This window comes from Mirounga leonina, unplaced genomic scaffold (genome assembly GCF_011800145.1).
Source record: "Mirounga leonina isolate KUSES-001 unplaced genomic scaffold, KU_Mleo_1.0 Mir_433, whole genome shotgun sequence".
Classification (NCBI taxonomy): Eukaryota; Metazoa; Chordata; class Mammalia; order Carnivora; family Phocidae; genus Mirounga; species Mirounga leonina.
The window spans coordinates 6,756-13,107 of NW_023270751.1; the positions used below are offsets into that span (position 1 = coordinate 6,756).

A 6,352-nucleotide genomic window follows, 5' to 3' on the forward strand; every position below is an offset into this window, starting at 1 on the left:
ACTGAACCAGTTAGGGATGTTTAGCAACAATATTTTTAAATAACCCATGGGTAAAAGAAGTCACATAGGAAATTAGGAAATATTTTGAACTGAATAAAAATGAAAATAAAAACACAACATATTATTTGTGAGATGCAGCATGAAAATAGCACTGAGAGAGAAATCTGTAGCTTTTAATGTTTATATTAGGAAGAACAGGTCTAAAATCAACATGCTGCCAACTTAAGGTGCTAAAAGAATAAGTTAAACACAAATTAGGAAGGGAATAATCAAGCCAAGAATAGAAATCAGTGAAATACAAAACAGTTAAGCACTACAAAAAATACAACATAAAAGTTTTGTTTTGTTTTTTTAATCAGTAAAGTGAATAAATCTAGCTAGACTGGTCAAGAAAGAAAAATAAAAAAGAGGATATCAATATGATCCTAGAGACATTAAAGGATAATAGATATTAAAATTCAATAATTTTGAAAACTTAAATGCAATAGATGAGTTTGCTGAAAGATTCAAATTACCAAATTACTAAAGATTCAAATCACCAACCGCTAGCAGAGATAGGGCAACTGAATGCATTACAGATGGAGATATAAAATAGCACTACTGTTTTGGAAAACAGTTTGGCATTATTTAGTCAAGAGAAATGAAAATGCATGTTCACAGAAGACTTGTTCATGGCAGCTTTATTCAAAATAGCCCCAAACTGAAAACAACCCAAATGTCTGGGGGTGAACGCATATAAAATATATAGTGCATCTATACAGTGGAAGCAATGTAAAGAAATTAATTACTGATACACACAATCTGGATGGCTTTTAAAAACATAATGCTGAGAAAAGGAAGCCAGACACAAAAGAATATATGTTGTTTCATTCCATTTATACAAAATTCTAGGAAATACAAATCTGATCCAGAGTGCTACAAAGCTATCAGTGAGTCCATGGTGCTTGGGGTCGCCATGGGTAGAGAATGGGAACCATGTGGGGTAATGGAAACATTCTGTATCATGACTGAGGTGTTGGTTACATGACGGTATGTGTTTCTCAAAACTCATCTAACTGTACACTTAAAGTGTGTGCATTTTATTTTATGTTATACTTTAATGAAATTGTTTTTAAAAAATTAATAACATTTTTATGCAACAACCAACTAGAAAATGTAGTAGAAAAAGATGATAGCAACAAACTACAGGATACTTCAAATTAAAATGAACAAAAGTGTGCAAGAACTTTATGGAATCACTTATAAATAATTAAAAGACATGGGGGACATATGGGAGGCTCAGTCAGCTGGGTGTCGGATTCTTGATTTTGGCTCAGGTTATGATCTCAGGGTTGTGAGACCGAGCCCTGAGTCAGGCTCCACACTGGGCGTGGAGGCTGCTTAAGATTCTCATGCTGCCTCATGGGGTGCCTGGGTGGCTCAGCTTGTTAAACATCTGCCTTTAGCTCGGGTCATGATCCCAGGGTCCTGGGATCAAGTCCCACATGAGGCTCCTTGCTCAGTGAGGAGGCTGCTTCTCCCTCTCCCTCTGCCTGCTCCTCCCCCTGCTTGTCTCTCTCTCTCTGTGTCAAATAAATAAATAAAATATTAAAAAAAAAAGATTTTTTTCTCCCTCTCCCTCTGCCCCTCCCCCATCTCTCTCCCTCTCTAAAGAAAAAAAATATTGAAAGACATGGAAGATCCAAAAATAGAGAAATAGACCAAGTTTCATGAATGTAGAGATCAGTACCAAAGAGATGCAAATTCTACATAAACTGATTTCTTTTTTTTTTTTAAGGTTTTATTTATTTGACAGAGAGAGCACAAGCAGAGGGAGAGAGAGAGAGAAGCAGGCTCCCCACTGAGCAAGGAGCCCGATGTGGGACTCGATCCCAGGACCCTGGGATCATGACCCGGGCTGAAGGCAGCCACTTAACCAACTGAGCCACCCAGGCGTCCCATAAACTGATTTCTATATCCAATGCAATTCGAATAAAAATTCCAAGAAAATCTTAGAATAAAAATTCCAAGAATGTCACAAACTATTCTTAAAATTCATGTGAAAGAATAAATGATCCAAGAATAGCTAAAGGATTAGTGAAAAAAGAAATTAAGAAAAAGGACTTGAACTATTGGGTGTAAGAAATTATCATGAAGCTATAGTACCTACAACACAGTGGTACTGAATCAAAAAAGACAAATGAAAATAGAGGAGATCAAAAATAGATCAATGGAATAGAAAACAGATACATGTAAGATAGCAGAGGTATTACAAATTGGTAGAGAATTGATATACATAAAAATTAAATTAGATTCCTTCCTCATACCACATACAAACAAAAGAAACAAAAACACAGGAAATACAGCTAATCTTGGGATAGGGAAGGATGGTATAAGCAATTGAAGAAACCACAAAAGGAAACATCAATAGATTTGTCGATAAAAATTTACAAATTTCTAATATCAAACAAATGAAAATATATGCACGATATTGAAAGAGAAAGTATTAAAATTATCATTATCTAAATAACTTTTAAATCAATGAAATGATTCATATAGGAGAAAGACAATGAGCAGAGAAGAAATACAAATTAGATATTAACAAACAAAGAAACATTATATAACTAGCAAGTGTATGCAAATTAAAATGAGATGCTGTTTTTTACCTACTAAATTGGTGAAGTTAAAATAAAACAAAAACCTGTATTATTCAATACTGGTGAGGGTGTGATGAGATAGGTATTCTCATCCATTGCTGGTAGAAGTGTAGATGGGCAAAAATTTCTGGAAAACAATTTGATAATGCCTTTTAAAAAATTTATACCTAGTGGCGCCTGGGTGGTTCAGTTGGTTAAGCATCCAATTCTTGATTTCTGCTCAGTTCATGATCACAGGGTTGTGAGATCTAGCCCTGCGCTGGGCATGGAGCCTGCTTAAGATTCTCTCTCCCTCTCCCTTTGCCCCCCCCACGCCCCACCCCCGGGGTCGCATACACACATGCTGTCTCTCTCTCTCTCTCCAAAAATTATTCCTATTATATTAAAATTTATAATAGTTAAAAGCGAAAAAACTGAGTGTCTAACAAGTAAATCAGTGAAGGTATATTCATATTATAGACTTATGCAGCTAGTGGAGATCATATTTTGCAGATATATTTAGTTGTCATGAGGGAAATAGTCAATATTGATGGTCAGTGGAAAAAGCAACCTATAAGTTTATATAAAATTTATTTCTAATTTCTTAAACAAACAAAATATATGCGTACTATAGGAACAAGATTGGAAATAAACATAACAATATTTTAACAGTGATCATCTCAGTGTGAAAATTGTAGATTTATATTCTCTTCCTTATGTTCTTTTAAACCAACTTTTCTACAATAAACATGCATTAGTTTTGCAAATAGAAAATATCTCTAAAACATCAGCAAGAATAAAGAGACATATGTACTAGACACCTCAAATAAATGACTTATTGAGAGTTTAAAAGAAACAGATTTAAGGATCTGTAAGTCGGAACAAAAGGAAAACAATCAGGTTACACAGTTCAGGTAAAAGCAGCGAGGAATTTTGTCAGGAGCAGCATTTACCAGAGTGTGTTCTGTGAATCCTAGTGCTGTTTGTATTATTGCTCAGTATGTAATATTAGGGAATATTATGGAATTGTGGAAGGGAAGTTTCCCTGGCTACTAAGGTTGGGTACAAAAGCAATAGTTTCTTAACTTCCCTTAAACTTCTGATAAGCTAAGTGTTTGAAATACTATTATCCTTGGTTGTTAACATTCACATGCTTTAGACTCCAAATTGTACGCATTGGAATAAACATTCTGTTTTGTAAATCCAAGAGCCTAAGGTATCTTTTAGCCTAAATAGAAGCCCATTAATGATCAGAGTGCCAATGCAGAGGGTCAGCTTTTTTCAATAAAGACCTACAATCTGTTGAAGCTCTTAGTTAAATATTTGACCAAATTCTAGAGTTCTGTGCTGTTAACATGAAAGAGTCCATTTTAGTCTGTAAATATTAGAGCAAATGTTACCAATTTACCCTTAACCATTATCACATCAAAACCTGGCCCTTGAGGTAGATATGATTTTTTTCCTTTTTTTTTTATTATGTTATGTTAATCACCATACATTACATCATTAGTTTTTGATGTAGTGTTCCATGATTCATTGTTTGCGTATAACACCCAGTGCTCCATGCAGTACGTGCCGTCTTTAATACCCATCACCAGGCTAACCCATTCCCCCACCCCCCTCCCCTCTAGAACCCTCAGTTTGTTTTTCAGAGTCCATAGTCTCTCATGGTTCATCTCCCCCTCCGATTTCCCCCCCTTCATTTTTCCCGTCCTGCTATCTTCTTCTTTTTTTAAACATATACTGTATTATTTGTTTCAGAGGTACAGATCTGTGAATCAGCAGTCTTGCACAATTCACAGCGCTCACCATAGCACATACCCTCCCCAATGTCTATCACGCAGCCACCCCATCCCTCCCACCCCCCACCACTCCAGCAACCCTCAGTTTGTTTCCTGAGATTAAGAATTCCTCATATCAGTGTGGTCATATGATACATGTCTTTCTCTGATTGACTTATTTCACTCAGCATAATACCCTCCAGTTCCATCCACATCGTTGCAGATGGCAAGATCTCATCCCTTTTGATGGCTGCATAATATTCCATTGTATATATATACCACATCTTCTTTATCCATTCATCTGTCGATGGACATCTTGGCTCTTTCCACAGTTTGGCTACTGTGGACATTGTTGCTATAAACATCGGGGTGCACGTATCCCTTCGAATCCCTACATTTGTATCTTGGGGGTAAATACCCAGTAGTGCAATTGCTAGGTCTTTTGGTAGCTCTATTTTCAACTTCTTGAGGAACCTCCATACTGTTTTGCAGAGTGGCTGCACCAGCTTGCATTCCCACCAACAGTGTAGGAGGGTTCCCCTTTCTCCGCATCCTTGCCAACATCTGTCATTTCCTGACATGTTAATTTTAGCCGTTCTGACTGGTGTGAGGTGGTATCTCATTGAGGTTTTGATTTGAATTTCCCTGATGCCGAGTGATGTTGAGCACTTTTTCCTGTGTCTGTTGGCCATTTGGATGTCTTCTTTGGAAAAATATCTGTTCATGTTGATTTTATATAATGTCTTATAATGTAGCTGTAGACAATATCATTGTTTAACCCCCAAGGTGTTTAAACTGTTGAATGAAGTTACTTAGTTGTATCCGTTAAACTTGGGGAAACTTTGCTCAATACATGCTCTTCCATTTTTTTTTTTTAACATGGAACACTTCATGAATTTGTGTGGCATCCTTGTGCTGGGGCCATGACAGTCTTCTCCATATTGTTCCAATCATGTGCTGTGGAAGCGAACATCATGGACTTCTGTTTTAGCTACCAGGTATCATGCTCTTCTCAGTGACAGGCCAACAGATCCAGTTTAGGTTGTTTCTGGTTTGAACAGAAGAGGAGGCCAAACAGGCATACAGGTAACTCACCCAATAGGCTTAGCAGGTTATTTAAATGTAAGTTAAAAAGAAGAGAGGTGAGCACGCAGTTTTGTTTTCCACTGTTTAGAACTGGACTTTGATCCTTCAGAAGCTATTTTTAATTATTTGTTGCTGTCAGAAGCATTCTGGTACAAATTTTGAAGGCCCACTAAGCCTGACAGGGCAATGTCAGGGGAAGGGATAAATTTCACCTTCAAGAGTTTATGAGCCAAATAGACTCTCCATGGTCCCAACCTGTGTTCTTCTAATGTCTTGTGATCTCACACCATTATCACTAAAAAAGTTTTGTGCAACAGACCACAATGGATGTATATTAATTAATTATGATGTAGAGATACTATAGTGCTAATACATGAGATATGCTATAAACACATGAATTAAATTAAATAAATTAAAGATAAAGTGACTTTTCACTTTAAATAATATCAGTAATGATATCTTCATGCATTTATTAGCTAATACATCAAGGCAACACATAGCATGCAATTCATCATTAAGGGTAATATATATAAAGCCATATTTGAAATGGTTTTCTTAGATGATTCACATTTTTTTGCCATTTACTTCTTGGCTAACCTCATTAGAATTATCATTGTGTTGATCGGCTCTTGGCCTTTTGGCTAAGATCAAGTGTAGAATTATCATTGTGGTTTTTTTCTTTAAGATTCTTTTTATTTATTTGTTTTTAAATGATTATTATTTTTCTTAAGTGAACTCATGACCCCGAGATCAAGAGTTGCATGTTCTACCAACTGAGCCATCCAGACGCTCCTTGTTGTTGTTGTTGTTGTTGTTGTTGTTGCTGTTGTTTTAAGTTAATTCTACACCCAACGTGGGGCTCAAACTCAT

The 6,352-nt window shown here is 36.2% G+C and overlaps 1 non-coding gene across 1 annotated transcript; it reads right to left on the reverse strand.

The window, feature by feature from the left end:
* Positions 1-5,269: 5,269 nt before the first annotated feature.
* On the reverse strand, positions 5,270-5,371 carry LOC117998985. The gene has a single exon (XR_004676176.1). It is a non-coding gene; the product is annotated as a U6 spliceosomal RNA (small nuclear RNA).
* Between the last annotated feature and the right edge of the window lie 981 nt (positions 5,372-6,352).